Source organism: Sycon ciliatum, chromosome 7, assembly GCF_964019385.1.
Source record: "Sycon ciliatum chromosome 7, ocSycCili1.1, whole genome shotgun sequence".
NCBI classification, from domain to species: domain Eukaryota; kingdom Metazoa; phylum Porifera; class Calcarea; order Leucosolenida; family Sycettidae; genus Sycon; species Sycon ciliatum.
The window spans coordinates 16,113,306-16,131,700 of NC_088649.1; the positions used below are offsets into that span (position 1 = coordinate 16,113,306).

An 18,395-nucleotide genomic window follows, 5' to 3' on the forward strand; every position below is an offset into this window, starting at 1 on the left:
AGAACACCTCTTCTAGCGCTGAGGACATGTCCCCCATCTTCCTTTTGGGGTTTTCTTGAAATAAACTTTTTTGAATGTTTCCACTCGACCATGCTGAAATACGGCCAAAGTCATACCTGCGCAGGAAAGCTCGCCCCTCCGCGACGTATCCTCAGCAATTTCTACTCCAAGGCCGCAGAACAAAGTGTATTGTTGGCTCTGACAAGGAAAAGCAGCGGTGATCACTTGTCACTCCAAACGACAAGCTTCTCCTTGCGCCACCAATAATTTTTTGTGCGACTGTTGATGCAAAAGTGACTGAAGGAATGAGCGCAATTCTTGAATTTTACTACAAGAGGCACGGTGAAATCACGTGCCTTGTGACGCAAGAATGCCAAGTCGCGTGGATCACGGCTCACGAGATTTCAGAGTCACCTTCGTCAAGTGCGCTTGTTACTCGCCTTGAACGCCCGTTGGTCTGGAAGTAATCACACTTGTGTTGTTACTGCGCTCAAGAACACGCTGACCGTGTTGTAAGCCTGCGAACCGGGACTTTCCCTGACCATACCTATATATACTTCAAAGACGTATATAAATAGAGAGAGAGTGATGGGGAAGCTGTGTTCAGGCATTTCCAAAATCGGCCCGATTGGTTCTGCCTGATCGGCTTTTCGATCGGCTAAGACAATGTCCAAATTCGGCCATATTATTAGCCCCAAAGTCAGAATTTGGCTCAAAGCGGTACTTGAACTCTTGAAGTCACCTCATACAGTATACTGTACGTACTAATCGAATACCACTACTCACCTATGCAAGTGTAGTTGTACAGATAACCGGTACACAAATCGCATTTGTCCAGGTCGGAAATGATGCTACAGTTTTGCCGGCAAATGGTCTCATTCAAACCTATGTGAAAGAAGACAAAACCATCAGTTATTATCTCGTCCGGACCGTTTGGGTGAAGCTTAATTCTCTGTTCTTTCTCGTGCTAGTTATGTGAGGCAGTTGAATGTTCTAGAAGCTGTCCGTTTCCGTATAAGCCTGTTCTTTTAAACAGAAGAAGCCAGTTGTTGATCTGAAGTTGTTTTCGTAGGTCTGCAGATCACTCATCAACATCATATCACTTGGAATAACCAATAATATGTTTTACATGTTCATGATGTATATCAGGTGGCAACCACACTAGGTACAGGTACAAAATCCGGAACAAACGGCGTTACAATAGAAATCGACTTGGCAACGAGAAAGAAAAGCAACAAGCAACCAGCGCATCCCTTTTGAAAGCCACTTTTGTTGTTTTCGCGTTCCATCTCCTGTTCACGGCTAGCTGGTCGTCGTTCTGTTTGTTTTTGAATGATTTGCCGTTCTTGGCCTTTGTACAATTGTTCGCCTTTGTGATCAAATACAGTACTGAGAGCAGTTTCTTGTGAAACTCCTCCGGATTCATTCCGCTCAGTGACTTTGATCTTATGACGAATAATATGGGTGTCCTCTGCTTATGAACCGAATGAACCGTGGTTTTTACTGACGATGACACGTGCTGGTGTGTGTGAATGCTCAGCCCGGCCGGCACAGCAAAGTGATCACTTATGTCTAAGTGTATTGCTTCACAGGTACCATCCAATGGGGAGGATGAGAGGAACAAATCTAGCATCGTGGATGATGTTGCCGTGACTCGTGTTGGAGATGTAACATAATTGCAGAGATTGTAGTGGGAAAGTATGTTGTACAAAGCGGATGCAGATGGAGAAGTTGGATTGCTAAAATCAACATTGAAGTCGCCAAGTAGCACAGCGGACTGCTGACATCCCTGAACAGCTTCCTCAATGTTCTGATCCAGTGCTGTCCAGTAGGCAGCAGAACTATTTGGCGGCCGATAACAACAGCCGAGGAGCGTTTCATGTCGACCCGGGGCTAGAATGTCCAGCCACAGCATCTCTAGCTCGCACTCTAAATCGGCCCGTTGTCAAACAGCCAGTGACTCATGACCGTACACAGCAACTCCGCCACCTCGCTGATCGGGTCTGTCTCTTCTGCATAGTTTGAAGTGCGGGATGGACAACTCCTTATCGGACACATCCGGGGTCAACCATGTCTCGGCTATTGCGAGAACATGAATGCCTCGTGTTGAGATGAACGTTTGAACTTCTGCTACCCTCCGCCGAACACTACACACATTCAGAAATCCCACACTGAGTGACTGGACCGAGGGGGTAGGTGGTGCTGTGGGTGTGACATTATAGTTATAGTTCTGCATTTATTTTATTTCATTTTTTAAGTCACGATCAGACTCTGGCAAGCGGACTAAATCGTGAGCCTGGAGCTAGATTTGTTAGTTTCCGGGAATCCTTCTTCTTCACCCCAGTTGCCAACTCTGGTGAGGACTCAGTGCTGGCATTCCTGCCTCGACGTTCAGGCCTGAACCAAGTGTGGATCGCTTCGGTGTTGATGTTTGATGCCACTTTTGATAGGAGTCGCTCTGTCCGTTCTAGATCTTGCTCTGCAGTGTCTACTTCGACGTCCGCGAGGGGAGTTCTGGGGTGTGCAGTCATGCTTGACAGCGATCCCTGTGCAGACGACATGTCTGGCTCAGTATCGGTCAGGTTTTTCAACGCTGAAGTAACCTCCGTAGTCCCCTCATCGACTTTCGTAGTTTTCAAATTCAAATCCGTTTCGAACACTTCAGTGCTGACTGCGGGTTCTCCAACATTTTACCCCACAGGAGTTGCACTCGTACTACATCCAATACTCGAGAGAGTACTCGGGCTGGTGCTGGGCCTGCTGCTGCCTGGCTACTGGAGCGTGCCGAGTCGGGCGACTCATTTTGGATTCCGGTCTGTACTGTAAGGCTGTGTTTACATGAGAAATTTCAACCCGGGTCGAGTTCAGCCCGGGTTGAAAGTCTGTACGATAAACAAAAGAGGTGAGCGTTTACATGAAGACAGTTGACCCGGGTCAAATACTGATATGCCGCCAAAAGTCCACTTCTACAGTCCAGTATGGTCACGTGAATCCGTTCGCGCGAAATTTGCTTCTGCAGCGCCGTTCAAACCTGGCACGAGATACGCACAGAAGTACGTTTGTACGATTTTCTTGACCCGGGTTGAATCAACCCGGGGCGAAATTTCAACTCGGGTCAAGCGCAATGCGTCATGTAAACGCGCCATTCATTTTATGCACATGGCGGGTTGAAATCTGACCCGGGTTGAAACGCCTCATGTAAACACCGCCTAAGTTCACCAGGTTGCACTCCGACAGTTGCAGTTGCGCTTGTTCTGGTGTGCGCGGTTTGCTTGGCGTATGTCGTTCCTGTGGCGAGTTTGCAAGCTGCAGCGGTGTGTCCCGGTTGGGAGCATTTACGTAATTACGACAGGTTGCAGGCTGGCCTTCGTAGCGTACACGAAAAAAGTTGTTCGTAGATGTTTTCACATACGCCGGAATCTGCATGTTGGGGCGAAGAGAGATTAGGGACCTTTCGCACCCCGCGTACGGATACGAAACGAATGCTGATTCGCCACCTGGGTTCGAGGATTCGTCAGAGTCCCTGCGGAGAGCTCGTTTTCACGAATGGAAGCCTCTTCGTTCGTGGCGCGCTCCGAATCCGCCAAGTACACATTTATTTGGCCAGGTACACATTTATTTGGCCAGATACAAATGTTTTGCCAGGTACGTACAGGTTCCTGCACGAGTACGAGGGCAGTACCGCGGAATCCAGCCCACACCGCGATAGCGGCAAGAGCTGGATGAACAGCGGTACTGGCCAAGTATGTCTATGAGTGATTGGAACGTTTTCCCGTGTGCACCCAAGCCAAATAAAGAGATACATGACAGACTAGACACACCTGCATGCATTGTGTTTTGTGTCTTGTGATTGTTTTCTGGTAGATCTACAGTTTTTTGTAGTAGCCCATTTTGCTTTTTTTCTCGTGGTGCCATTGACATTGTCGACTGTGCATCGGGCATTCTGACAGTTCTGTTCCTACGGATTTTTCTAAGGTCTTGATCGGAAACCTCGGCAAATTGCGCGGGTCCTGCAGGTTGCTGAGCATTGTGCGCTTTGGTTGAGGCTCATCCGGCTCGTGCAAGATCTCCTTCAACTTTTCGGAGGAGCTCATTCACATCGCCAATATCGTTCAACAAAGGGGCTTCTTTTCTCCCAGTTCCAGATCAATTGTTGGAGCCCCATGATGACAGTTGTGGTTGCAAACAGTCGCTCTTCTGCTTTAGACTTTTGTAGTTACCGTAAAAGTCCGTAAATAAGTACGTATTTACTTTCGAATTTAGTGACCACACCCGTACTAACTTTCGGGCGGGTACTGACTTTCGGGCACGAACTAACTTTCGGACCTGACTTGTGTGTAGTGGAGAAGTCATTTTCATGTCGATGTACATGCTACGTGCTGCATGTACGCACCGTACCGGTACTTATTTCGGGCAGTATGTTTATCGGGCTCGACTTGACTTCAACAGACAGAGCCAAAAGAATGAAGGGGGTATTTCTTTCGGGCAGGTACTTATTTACGAACTTTTACGGTATGTTATTAGTAACCAATGAAAGACCATGAAGTAGAGAGTCAGTCCAGTGGCTACTGCCCGTCGTCACTTGCAGTGGAATCCCTTCCTGCCTGTCGTCAAGTGACGACGGGCAGTGGAATCCGTTCCTGCCCGTCGTCAAGTGACGACGGGCAGTGGAATCCGTTCCTGACCGTCGTCACTTGACGACGGGCAGCGGATCCAGTTCCATCATTACTTTGAGCAGGCAGGACCGCGCTTTCCAGCCCACGCTGTTTGATCTGTCATTGGTCAACTCCAAGGCGACAATCACGTGACATACGGGAAACCTTTTTCCCTTGATTCCATGATCCATGCACGTGTGTGTGTAAACACCCGTACGCCAAGCTACTGGCCATATTCGTAGTTGCCATGCACATTTGCATGACGACTTGCGAAACCTGAATCCTGTTTTCAACGAAACGATACGAGCCGAATCAAACTTTCGTTTCGCATTCGATTCGTAGCAAATGCGAAAGGTCCCTAATGTGGCGAAGCGGATACCAGTGGCTAGCCATTGGCGGACTATGCTCGGCCAATCGTCAAATTATGCTTTTGATTATGCCACAATTATGCCAACATATATGCTGAATTATGCTGAATTATGCTCGGTTCCACTATGTATTCACGCTGTACATAGAGGATTGTGAAACCACGCATACACACACGGCCATGCCCTAAGCATAATTTTTGTCTAAACCGAAAGATTATGCCGACCTTACACGTTGGAATCCGTATAATATGCCGGAGCATAATTTTTGGACGAAATTCCAAGATTATGCCAAATATTATGCCGGCATAATCCGCCAAGGGCTACCAGTGGCAATGGCGAGCCCTGACTTCGTAATTGTTGTCTAAACCGAAAGATTATGCCGACCTTACACGTTGGAATCCGTATATGAGTCGAGCCAAGCTAAAAGGTGGCTTAGGCATAATTTTTGGAAATTTCTTTTTTCATGCCAAAGTGATGTCTATATATCCAACTTCCATCATTTTGGTGCCAATCTGAAATGTTTATGTGCCATAAATAAGCATACATTGTGCACATGTCACAGAATGGCTGGTATCAATGCCACTAAGGATTCCAAGACCTTCCCAAACTCCAAGAAAACATGGGACACAAAGTAGAGACAAAGCTTAGCAGGTGTGCAAGCAATAAAAGAAGAATGGGCACTTGTGTTCTAATGAGAAGATCCAAGAAAGAAGAAATAACAGATCTACATTAAATTTTCATCATGACTCATGTCATTTTATTACGCAATACAAATTTTCATATCATTCAACATGATGTTGTTGTGACTAGATATTTCGCTGCGTTGGGGAACGTCGCATCTTACCAAGACAGTCCGTCATACTCTCTCCAATCACCTATGCCAGGATGAATTAATCCTTTCATTTAGCTCGTAGTGCTGTGCCAGAGATCTAGCTCCATTGGTGTACTGCCCTCGCACCTGTATAGGTCCAGTAGACTGCACATCGCTAACAAGCGGCACTGATCCTTTGTCCGTCCTAGTCCATGTCATTCTCCTTCCCTGCCAAGGATACTAGTAGAAGGCGCCACGGAACAATATGCTAGCAGGTAGAGTCAATGCATCGCTTCGTCGTGTGGCACTATTTCCTTGAAACGAGGAAATTTTGGAATTCAGTACGCCACGTCATGAACACTAAATTGAAGGTAGCCGAAACAAAGTGAAACATCGCAGCAAAAGCCAACTCACCAGGTCGCTTGTCAGAATGATAGTCGGAAGGCTTGTAGACGTATCCCCATAGCTACACTCGCCACTCTAGTCGTGGCCATGATAAGAAACACAGCCACTATGAATGAGCGACTCTTCCTCGTCAAGTAGATTTTGGCTCACACGGATACAGAATGTCATCCTGCTCACCTCCACAGTCTCTAGAAGCTCCATTACGATCTCTGGCAGCACTGAGGAATCCCCACAACGATGAAAGAGGGAACACTGAAGAAGTGTTGCTCAAACATAAAAAAAGGCTTCTCTCTTCATCCGCTTGCAAACTGGAAAGTGAATATTTTCGCGATCGCGCTCGAGTAGAATTATGCCAACTGTGACGTTTTGGTGATTTTCTCGATTTGTTGGCAAAACACGAAGCCACTTTTTAGCTTGGCGCGGCTCATATTATGCCGGAGCATAATTTTTTGACGAAATCCCAAGATTATGCCAAATATTATGCCGGCATAATCCGCCAAGGGCTATGACAAGGAGTCTTGGACTGGGGTATTCAAAAAAACAAACATCTGCAGGCTTTCTGACAAAGCTGTATTATGCCACTATGCATAATTTTTGTCTGAACCGAAAGATTATGCCGACCTTACACGTTGGAATCCGTATATTGTGCCGGAGCATAATTTTTTGATGAAATTCCCAGATTAGGCCAAATATTATGCCGGCATAATCCGCCAAGGGCTACCAGTGGCAATGGCGAGCCCTGACTTCGTCTTGACAAATCCATGGCAAAGAGGCCCAACGGCCGATCCAAAGACACCCAGGCTTTCGATAATAATGTCGTCTTGGACCCAGATGGGCACAACGTGGATTTGGATTTCCAGGGAATCAGGCACCAGTTGAGTGACGTGCACTTCCACTGACATGAGATGGAAACCGTTTCGGCAAAGTCGTGTCAGAGTGTCTCGGGAATGAAACGTGGCCTTGCAGCTCAAGTTACTGTAGACAGCTGCACGGATATCAGGTCGGGGTAGCCATGTTCAATCAGGGCCTCAGCAACTTCGAGGGTTTTCGTGTGCAGTGGAACGTGGAAAGTCCCCGTGTTCCTCTTTAGAACTTTTGGAGAGACCGAATTCCAACTGCGATTTTCACCGGACGTGGGCATTTTGGAACGCTCTAACTATCTACTACCTAATTTTAAACTATCCAGTCCCTACCCTGCTCCAGACCGGCCTGCTGCCGGCTGGCTCCTACAAAACCTGCGAAAAACTACGGAGCTCAAAAAAAGCAAACTGCCCTGTCAGCTTCAGTACGTGGTAGTTACCACAAAGAAAACACTCATCCTCCCGTCCACCACAATAACCGTCATCCCACATCACCCTCAGGAATAGTTGGCTTACCGGAGCACAAAAACACAAACCCCTCAGAATAATCTTTCAGCATGACCTCCATTGGTCGGAGCATGTTCAATACATAGTCTAAGGTCTACACTCACCAGTGATTCTTTATCTCACATCTATCAGACATACATACTACCTGTATTCTCACATGCGAGCAATGCTCCCACACCGTTGTCACACACTTCCCTTGACAGACTAGAACGACTCCTGCGGAAAATCGCCAGAATATGTCCCCACCTTTCCATTTACACACACTTGGAACACTCCCACCTTTTGCATCGCATCAAATGGACAACATTATGTTCACGCTTTAAAGTTAAACATATACTCCTCGCACATTCTCTGCGCCACAAGTATGCCCAATCACATGATTATACTCTCGCTGCATACTGCTAGCAGCGTACAATATTCGTATAATTTACGTCGCTCTCGTACTTGGCACTTGCCAACACCGCGGCCTGCTTGCTGTCTCCATTCTCCCCTGAACAAAGCCCTTCATTACCTTTTTAAAATTGCTTGCCCACCCAGCTTTACGAAATCTCTTCTCCTACTCTCTTCAAATCCCAGATGTCCCTGCTGTTGCACAACTCTGTGTGCTCCTGTAGCGACCACCTCTGCCCGTAAACTAAAGTAGTCATTAATCCCTAGGCCGTGCCCACCCAATTCTTCCTCACTCTTTCTCCTCTCTCACACTTTTGGCCACTGACTTATTGGCCACCGGTAAGCCCTGGAATGTATGATGTGGTATAAAAGGGTTACTTACTTGAAGCAATATAATTCTTTACACCACCTGAATTTAAGATGTTGCCATTTGAAAAATCCGTAGGAAACTTGAGAGCGCACAAGCGAAGATTGTGTGAAACTCCGTTGTTAAGAAGACTGTGCATGCAAAGCACACAAAATATAATGAAAAGTGAGATATAGCCGTCTGCGATCTTGACAGACAGACACGCACTACCGTTGACGGCATTACTTTTGACAAACTACCGCCTCCACTCAATAGACACCCTTAACAAACAACGGTAACACTATTTTTTACGGTACTCGTACCTTGATCACCCAAATAGCGTTGAAGCTGCAGCGTAAAAACGTTATGGGGGATGATTTATCGTTGTGACCAAAGGTACGTGTTTTGGCCAAATATTGCATAGTCCGAACGAATTTCACCTTGTATCGCGTATATGATGACATAAATGGTTGTACCGCGCGAAGTAAAAGCTATTCTCGTGGCAACAGCGTACTAAAAACAGTGTGCATCTTGCTAAAAGGTCGAGCCCAAATCACGGTATTTTCCCCCTTACGATAATACCGTTACAACATAACCTTGTTAACTGGTTTGAGGGAACGTAACCTTGTTTGCTAAGGGTGTCTAATAAGTCTATACTTCCACACATTTACGACAAAGTCAATTCTACGGTTCCTTTGCGACCCGTCGTATCCACATGCGGCTCGTCGACAAGCAATATCTCCCTGCTGTTGGAGAGGAATGTCTCCAAGAGTCGAGAACCCTTGGTAGTCTTCCGTCCGACTGTGTTGTTGCTTACTGCTGTATTGTTGCATGTGATAACATTGCACGACACTGCACCAGTATTATGGTAATGTAGAGAAACAGAACATAGAAAGGTACCACATAAAATCTTCGATCACTTTGTGCATAAATTTCTCCAAATTGGGCGTCTGTTATCCAATCGTTAAGAAACTATATGAGAGTAATTGTGGAGCGGACCTGAGCAATATTCCGAAAACTATTCTCAAAAAGCTCCAGCCAAATTTGAAATATTTCAAAAAACCTACGCGTCTATAGTTTTGAAATGGAGTTGATTACCCCATCTTTCCACTTCCCGATATTGTTTTGGAAAACACGAAAAATCGAAAAATAAGTAGGGGGCGGCAATTTTTCACAGGAGGGGGGGGGGGCGCAAACAGCGGAGGGGACACTGTGCCCCCTTACCCCCTTTGGCTAGAACCCTGCCAAAGTATGTATGTGTGAAAGTCGATCTCTCAGATTTCGCTCAAAATTTACAGGCACGTTCCCTTTGGGGGTTTAAATTGACTGTGCAATCCTGCGAAAAAGTTTCAGAGGAGAATAATTCTCAATTCATTCAGTCATATACCTCTTTAAGAAACACAAACCACACATTTCCATCTTTCTCCTTGATGTTGCACAGATCAGTCCTATTGCAAAGGGTTTGTTGTACTGAGGTACTCCCAATTTAACGTTCCTGTAACCTAAGGGAAGCTAAAAGGGAAAACCCCCCAATGCATTTCATGTTTCTCTGCAAGGATCGCTACAATGGTATTATATAAAGCACTGTTGAAATGGTGAAATTCTATGGACGACAAAGGGATTGTCATTTTTGCACGCTGTTGATATGTCCCTTGGTTCATCCTTTCCGGGTCAGTTCCTCTGTCCAGGGTCGAAAAGCATGAGCTGACAGGTACTCGGCCACATCCAAAATATCTATAGGCAGCTGAGCTGGGTGTCCGAAATACCTCCTGGTTGGACCACCACTGGAGAACTGCCAGCGAAAACACTGTCCATATCTGTAGATGGCCGAAGAAGTTTGCACTCCACGTCCTCTCCATCACACTCCACCTGTACTTTCAGATATACAGTATACACTGCTGCACACAGTCTTCCTCAACATACTCAACGTCGCACTCATATTCCCCACACAAAAGCCCATCTGCACACGTTTTTCTCCGCTCGCCAGAGAGTACTGCTTTCGCTGCCTACTGCTCGTGCTAGCGATGTTCCACATAAGGGTACTCAAATTATTGACTTGAGCAAGTTGAGGGAGCAGCAAAGTTCATTGATGTTTTTGCACTTGCAATCAATACTGGCATTGTCCCGGATATGTGCAGCGATGTCCATTCTGGTCAATTCATCGGCCGACTCACCTCCCAAGTCAGTGTCGATGCCAATCGCTTGCCAGGTTGTCATCAGAGTAGAATTCCTCGTCACTGCAGATCGCGGGACTACCAGCATCAATTCTTTTACGCTCGATGAAAGTGTTGCCCTCAAATGAATCGTCGCTGTAGCCATCATCGTCTTCCTTCTGTTTCCGACCCAAATCCTCAAAATAATTCATCCTGCGCATGGAGTGCGAGATTGTCGTCTTCTTCCGCTCCGCAGTACAGTACTACCACTAGGCTCTTCCGTCGATACATCGATGACGATCAGTTTTAGGCGACTCAGCACAACATGGAATACAAACTCAAATTGAAAAACTTACTTGCAACAAAGAAAATGCATCCGGAACAGTCCAGTCGACCGAGGAGAAAAACAACAGCGACTCGCGTTGCACTGCACTTCGTATTCTTTGCTGCGGAATTCAAATCGCGATTTTCTCGACTTTTTCCAAAAAAGCTGTGGTCATGTTTTAGCACGCTCTGGCTCATGTATTCCCCCCCCCCCCTTCGCTATCATATTATTGGGCAACGATCCCATTTGACTTTGCGAAGTAAAATAAAGAATACACACTTACATACATACATACATTCTCTCTTTCACTTCAGTTCAGTCAGGGCAGTCGATGCTCGGGTCTCAGCTCTTAGTCTTGGTTTTCCTTTGAGCTCGGATTTCTATACTACTCACAACAGGCTTTGACAACATCCAAACTCGGCTCCTGAAAGAAACTGCAAAGGAAATCTCCCCATCTCTCACTAGTCTCTACAATCTGTCCTTCAGAACCGGAGAAATACCACAGGATTGGAAAGACGCAACTATTACACCCATCCCCAAGTCGGGCAACCCCTCCCATCCTACCAACTACCGACCCATCTCCCTGCTCAGTATAATATCAAAACACAAGAAAAAATAGTCCACTCTCGTCTGTACAATCACATAGCACCGCACTTACGCTCCAACCAATCCGGCTTCAGGAAACAAGACGGGACGAACTGCAACTCGCACGGATCGTCCACCAGATATCCACAGCTAGGGATGCGGGGAAGCATGTTGTAACGTGTTTCTTCGATCTCAGTAAAGCCTTTGATCGTGTATGGCATCAAGGCTTGCTGAAAAAGCTGAGCCACTACGGTGTCGCCGGCAAGGCTCACAATTGGCTCGAAGCCTACTTGACAGGACGCAGACAGCGGGTGCAGGTTGAAGGCACAACATCCGCCTTCATACCAATACCAGCGGGAGTGCCCCAGGGCTCGGTCCTGGGACCACTTCTGTTCCTGGAGTACACCATTGACCTGCCCACTGCCTGTGAAAATACTACAACCTCGTGTAGCCAGTTCGCGGACGACACCGCACTGATTGCCATTGCAGGCAGCTACATTGAGTGTGAGGCTGGGCTACAAAGAAGCGTCGATGCTGCAGCAGAATGGCTAGAGCGCTGGCACCTGCTAGTCAATAAAACGAAAACCGTCATCCTCCCGTTCTACCATGCTAACCGACCCCCACCACGACTACCCGAAATAAAACTGGGCCAAACCCTACTAGAAACAGTAACACAACATCGTCACCTCGGCATCATCTTTCAGCACGACCTAAGATGGTCAGCCCACCTTGACTTTGTGCTGAAGAAAGCCGTAAAATCTTATAATATTCTCTTTAGGCTCAAATCAACTCTACACACTAAATCACTCTCTCTCATTTACAAAACGTATATCCTGCCTATAATTGAATATGCATGCATTGCTGTCACCCCGCTCTCAATCGCAGCCCTTGACCGTCTTGAGCGAATCCAGCGCAAGGCGGCCAGAATCTGCCTCCGTCTCCCCCTCCACACTCCTCTGGATCATTCAACACTCGGCTCAAATGGCCGACAATGTTCTCTCGCCGCAAAGTGAAGCTCACCCTTCTTGCTCACTCCATAAAATACCAATATGCCCCACAACACATACGCTTGCTCAACACAACACCCCCGCTCAAGTTACGGCCCAGTACAGCCTTCGACACGCACGCACTTGGCACCTCCCACCCTCCAGAACCGATCGCTGTAAAGACTCCCCACTGTACAAGTCCCTAGAATGCTACAATGCCCTCCCTGCTAGCATTCGTGACGTCTCCTCCCGACCTGCTTTCAAACAAGAAATCTGCTCACTGCTGATTAACTCAATCTGCTCCTGCAGCGCTCACTCTCTCCCATACTTGTAAAGTTCAAAGTGATGGAAATCACTTTCCAACTGTTTAACCCACAATCTCACCTTCTCATAAATTTATCTCTTATTGGCGATGGTGCCATCGTGAGAATAAAGAATTCAAACGTGAAGCTAACAATCCTTATATGTTGATCGTGTGGGGTTCAACTTGGACCAAGCCAGCTATATTGGTTGGCCCCTGGTTTGTGCTGGGCTCGTCGTGAGGCCACACGTCTGTTTGGTTGCCGCTCGTAGTGATTTCTGGGTCCGGTTTACTGAGCGTGGGGATGCGACAGAGCTATTACCGCAGAAAGTATAAACGAATTATGAAGCAGCTATCCACGAATGTAGCAAGATAATAAGTGATAATAAGTGGTCAGTACGTGCAATGATAGGGCACAAAACTGACAGGCTACTGAGACCTTCAGCGACCTAAGACTTAGCTATAACACATTTCCAGTACGCAAACCAACAGCCTTCCAACTTGGAAGGTTCAAGGTTGGGTAGAACCAAAGAGTGGAAGGTGGGCGCAGCGGAAATGAGCACTAGCTTGGTCCCACGGCAACAAAGAATGCCGACTGTTACAGCACGATGACGAGACCAGTTAATAACATGACAATTACATGACAATAGCATGACAACTACAATTATTCCCGTAGCTATGCAAAGCAACATACCACGCAACTTGGGTGGGTCAGCAATATCAAAGATAAAAACAGAACTCGATTTCCGTGTTTTCTTCTAGTTTTCAAATCATACTGGCTCATTATCCGAGTTCAATTTTCCACACCTGGTGAGCCGTCACAAACAGTACGGCGAAACGTACGTCGAGTGAAACTACTTGTTATGGTAGTCGGGCGTTGAGTTTTCATTTGGCAACATTATGTATAAACAAATAGATGGCGTTGCCATGGGCTCGCCGCTTGGTCCTGTATTGGCTAATATATTTGTAGGATTCTGTGAAGCGTCCATTAGTCCACCATTGTGGCCCTCTATGTACTGTCGTTTTGTAGACGATGTGTACTGTCACGATGAGGATGAGGATGTCTGTGGAACTTTTCTATTGACTCTGAATAGCCTCCACCCCGGCGTTGAGATTCACGTCGAAAGCAGAACAAAACGGCAGCTTATCCTTCTTGGATGTACAAATATCACGGAATAAAGCGGTCTAACTACAATTCGAAGCAGCAAAGCAGCACACCACCCAACTTGTGTCGGTCATAAATATCAAAGATAAGTAAAAGTTGGAAGGTTGTCGGTTAGCGCTACGGAGATGTGTTGAAGCTACTTCCTCCGCGTCATCGAAATTGTCGCAGTTTGACTAGTGACTTGTCATTTGTTACTGACAACTCCATAAGCTAAGCCATTCAAAATTCCACAGTTTGATAGTCTGAAGACTAGAGTAACGTTCCAGGACAGTTGGACTGAAAGTTTTCATGCAGAGATGAAGTCCTCATCGTCGCTGATGTCAATGGACGCAAAAATATCGTTCCGAAATATTTCAAGGAAGGTTGAAAGTTGGTTGCGCCTCATCCCAAACGCTTTGACTATCTCCACAGGACAAGAGCTGCTATGCTTGTCGTCTACTAGCTCTGGATGATTTCTACTTCACCACCAACAAAGCCTAGTAAGAATACACGATCGTTGCGAGGTCGGTTGATTACCGTCGGCGAAATCACCTCGATCTTGAAATGAACTTTTTTTAGCCGTGGCATGCCCATATATTTTAGCTGTGTGGTCACAGCTCATGCAGGTAAGTGTACTATCACGTCCAGCGCGCCCTCTTTTTCAGCATCACTGGTATACCATGGTATGGCACCTGCGCGTGCATCACTAGCACTACGTGTAGAGTCTAAACGGCTCTTGCAGGTACAATCATGTACCATGTGTACTGAGTGTGTAAGCCAGAGCGACAAATTTTATCGCTGTTGCAGGCATCTAGTTTGCTGACCCCTCGATGTTTCTCCAAGCGCTGCCACTTGTTCCACAAAGTCATTCTCACTCCAGCTCAGGTAAAACAGTGATGAGGCTTGAGTGAATGGCCATAAGCACGAGAAATGTGCAGTCTGCAACGCCTGACTGATCTCAGCGAGTCGAAATTACCATCGCAGCGACATCAGCGAAGAAATTGCGTCTAGTTCAAAAATTCCAGCTTCCAATAACAGAAAATAGAACTTTGCCGTCACCTTATACTGATGACTATCGCCTATGTCCGATTCCTTGCCTCTGGTACGAGTGCTGGTGAGTAAATACCCCGTTTTATATCAAAAGTCAAACTGCGACACTTTCGATGACGCGGAGGAAGTAGGTGTCAGGATGTCGAATGTCTCAGTACTCTTGTCAGTTGTGTGCCTAGTTACTGCACTTTCTGACTGTATTATAGTATCCAGTTACAGTGATGGAGAGTTACTCTTAACTCGTATCCTTATGTCCTTTCCTTTCTACATTTATTTATGGCTCAACATCCGAGTTTCAAATTGCAAACCTGATAAGCCGTCACGAACCATACGGCGAAACGTACGTCGTGTGAAACAACTTGTTTTGTAGTCAACTAGTCCATCACAATGTCATGCATGAGGAGTACTGTAGGAGTTTGGCTTTCGGCTTGTACAATTCGTTTCGCAAAGCTTCCCCTTTCTTTGCTTATCTTTGATATTTATGACCCACCCAAGTTGGGTGGTGTGCTGCTTTGCTGCTTCGAATTGTAGTTAGGCCGCTTTGTCAAATATCGTACTGGTCTCGTCATCGTCCAGTAAGAATCGACATTCTTTGTTCCGTTGGAACTGTAGCTTTTGCTCGTTTTCGTTGCGCTTGCCTTCCCCTCTTTGGTCTTTCCATAACCTTGAACCTTCCAAGTTGGAAGGCTGTCGGTTAGCGCTACGGAGATGTGTTGAAGCTAGGTGTCAGAACGTCGAATGCCTGAGTACTCTTGTCAGTTGTGTGCCTGGTAATTGCACTTTCTGACTTTATTATAGTATGCAGTCACAGTGATGGAGAGTTACTCTTAACTCGTATCCTTATGTCCTTATGTCAAGCTGTACGTCATATTTGGGACAGTGCGTGCGTTCAGTGTGAAGAAGGATGTTCTACCTACCCTTAGTAAAAGTAACCTTATCTATTTCTTTCAATGCCGACAATGTGAAGATCGGTATTTAGGTAGAACCCTCCAGCACCTGGGCGCACGCACTCGTCAACATGTGCCGTTAAGTTGTGTTCCACTTGATGTGCGCGATTGTCATCCTCGCCGTGGTCGTCCTCCATAATGTGCTGTCCTGTCCATCAGTGGATCTTCCTCTTCCCGTGATGATGTGACTGCATGCCCGTCCTCCTCTGCATGTGTAGGACAGGGGCCAGCAGAGAACAGCGTGAAAGATGGTGAAAGACCGACATGTAAACCACCGTCAGCGTCGGGAAGGGTGACGCGAAGCCAAATAAAAATACGGACTGGTGAGGACACGTACAATGACAACAGAAGTGACAACACCAGTCAGTATTCAATAACGTGGTAGACCGCGAAAACCAACCTCAATACCGGACACCGGACAAGTTAGAGTAAGAAGCTCAATAGAAATCCGCAATGGAGGAGACGAAACTGAAAGGACACTGGGCATCGCGCACCAAACGGCTAGTGTCAAGAAATGTGGAAGGCCGCGGAAACGCGAAGAGACGGATAGCGGTGATGCCACGAAGAGGCGAGATGACGGAATATTGGAGGAGACAACACTCAACGGAGCTAAGAATCGCACTTCGTCAATCAAGCAACATCTGTCAGCCCGTACCAATTGTCGTGAGTTGTACAGTGATAATGTGTTCTCAATATTGTCACGTGGTAGATGCATTTGGTTGTGTTAGAAGTTTTGTATATCCGTAAGTTAGATCCTGAACTTTGCGTACAGAAAGAAAATGTGTTGTCGCTACAATTGTTTGGTGTTACTCCTCGTCGAGGTGTTAACAATGTAACTAAATTTTTTCATATGATTTTTCTTTCTTTCATATCTGGCTTCCAAGTGTTGAGTTTTGGAGAGAAAAGATCAGTACGTGGCATGTGGCCTCTAATTTCATAAAACTTTGATATTCTCCGTGAAGTCCAAATTTGAAATTGCAATTTGTATTTGCTCGCAGTGGACATAGTTTGATGCGCTCCCCATGATATCAAGCAAATGGCCGAGGGCCCTCTTGATTGGTGCGAGTTGCCAGTATGATGCAAGCCAGATATGGATTGATCGAAGAAGGATAGATTTACCATCACTAGTGAGATTTTGAATTCCGATTTTGGGTTCGGCGTTCCTCGGTCATTTGTCGAACATCAAAATGTCGAATTTTCGCACCAACGTTTGTTTTGCAAGTCGAAAATGATGTGTTTTCATTTCGTGAGCCCCAACATCAGCAATGTCCTGTCCCGTGCTCCCTTTCTTGCTGATTCCAACGAACTTTAATCGCCCAAAGAGTCGAGGGCTGATCTGTTTTCATTTCGTGAGCCCCAGCATCAGCAACATCCTGTCCCGTGCTCCTTTTCTTGCTGATTCCAACGAACTTTAATCGCCCAAAGAGTCGAAGTTGCTGTGACAAAAACTGAGCCGTGGATGGTGAAGGAGACGGAGACTGTTCTCCATTTCATTTCGGTTGTTATTGTTTCCTTCCGAGTGGACTATTTCGCGAGCATTATTGGGCTCGTCGGCCGAATTCTTCATTCAGACTGTCCACACACTGAGTCCTGCGAGGAGTAGCCCCGAGCAGATTCCTGCAGGCGTTAAACACGAAAGAGTTCAACATCTACGGCCCGGCAGCTACGCCGCTATAATATATATAATGCACAGGCGCCGGTGACGGGATCGGGAGAGTACAAGCACTCCTTGATGTTGATGGCATGGAGCAATGACTCACGTAGTGTTCTAGATTTAGTTTCTCCGCCGTGAAGTCCTGTTGTGCACACGCCTGGTCTGCGAAGAGCCGCGCAACGCAGTAGTGTAGTTACTATGTGGAGTTGTGAATTATTTGATTCGCCCCTCCGAGAACAAGTCCAATGGCTTCGTCGTTGTGCTGGCCATGTATTTCTCCGGTCGGCCATAACTCCTGAAGGACACAGCGATGAAGCGCCAGGCGAGTAGCAAAAACATTTCGAAAATTCGCCTTGCTGTAGTGTTGTTTCCGCATTCACAACAGGTCCAGCGCGCCGTTCTTCCTCGCGGCTGAACTGCAGATAGGGTCGCCTTCGAAATGTTCGTTTGTACCCGTCTCTTGCACGATTTTGATGGCCAATAGCTTAAAATTTAAAATTAGAAGAATTTGTCGGAGAGAAATTTCAATTTTAGGACAATAATTCATGACAGTAGAATTACGCCTGCACCAACTGATACTTTGGCTCCGTTTGTACACCAAACCGTATCGATTAAAACAAAGTTCTCCCAATCCTTTCCAAAAATTTAATCACTTTCTTTCACCTCTGGTAGTTTCCAGAAACTGACCGTGGTTGGTCCCCTGGGGGAGGGAAAAAGACCCAAGTGCCATCAGTATGTGTGGCACGTGTTGTGAGCTGCCTTTGGAATGAAAAACTTGTCAGCGCCTTCTAGGTTCAGCCTGGTCCCATAGCTCAGTGGTTAGAGCATTGCTCATGACAAGCAGGGTCCCAGGTTGGAGTCCTGGTGGGTCTGGCGTTTTTTTCTCTTTTCAGGCAGTTCACTTCCCC

General features: G+C 46.5%; 1 protein-coding gene across 1 annotated transcript in view; it reads right to left on the reverse strand.

The window, feature by feature from the left end:
* The window catches only part of LOC135821648 (uncharacterized), a 47,547-nt gene extending 46,668 nt beyond the window's left edge, over positions 1-879 (reverse strand). The window contains exon 1 of the mRNA XM_065334647.1: positions 787-879. The gene's annotated coding sequence lies outside the window, so the exon portion shown is untranslated. The remainder of the gene's footprint in view (positions 1-786) is intronic.
* Between the last annotated feature and the right edge of the window lie 17,516 nt (positions 880-18,395).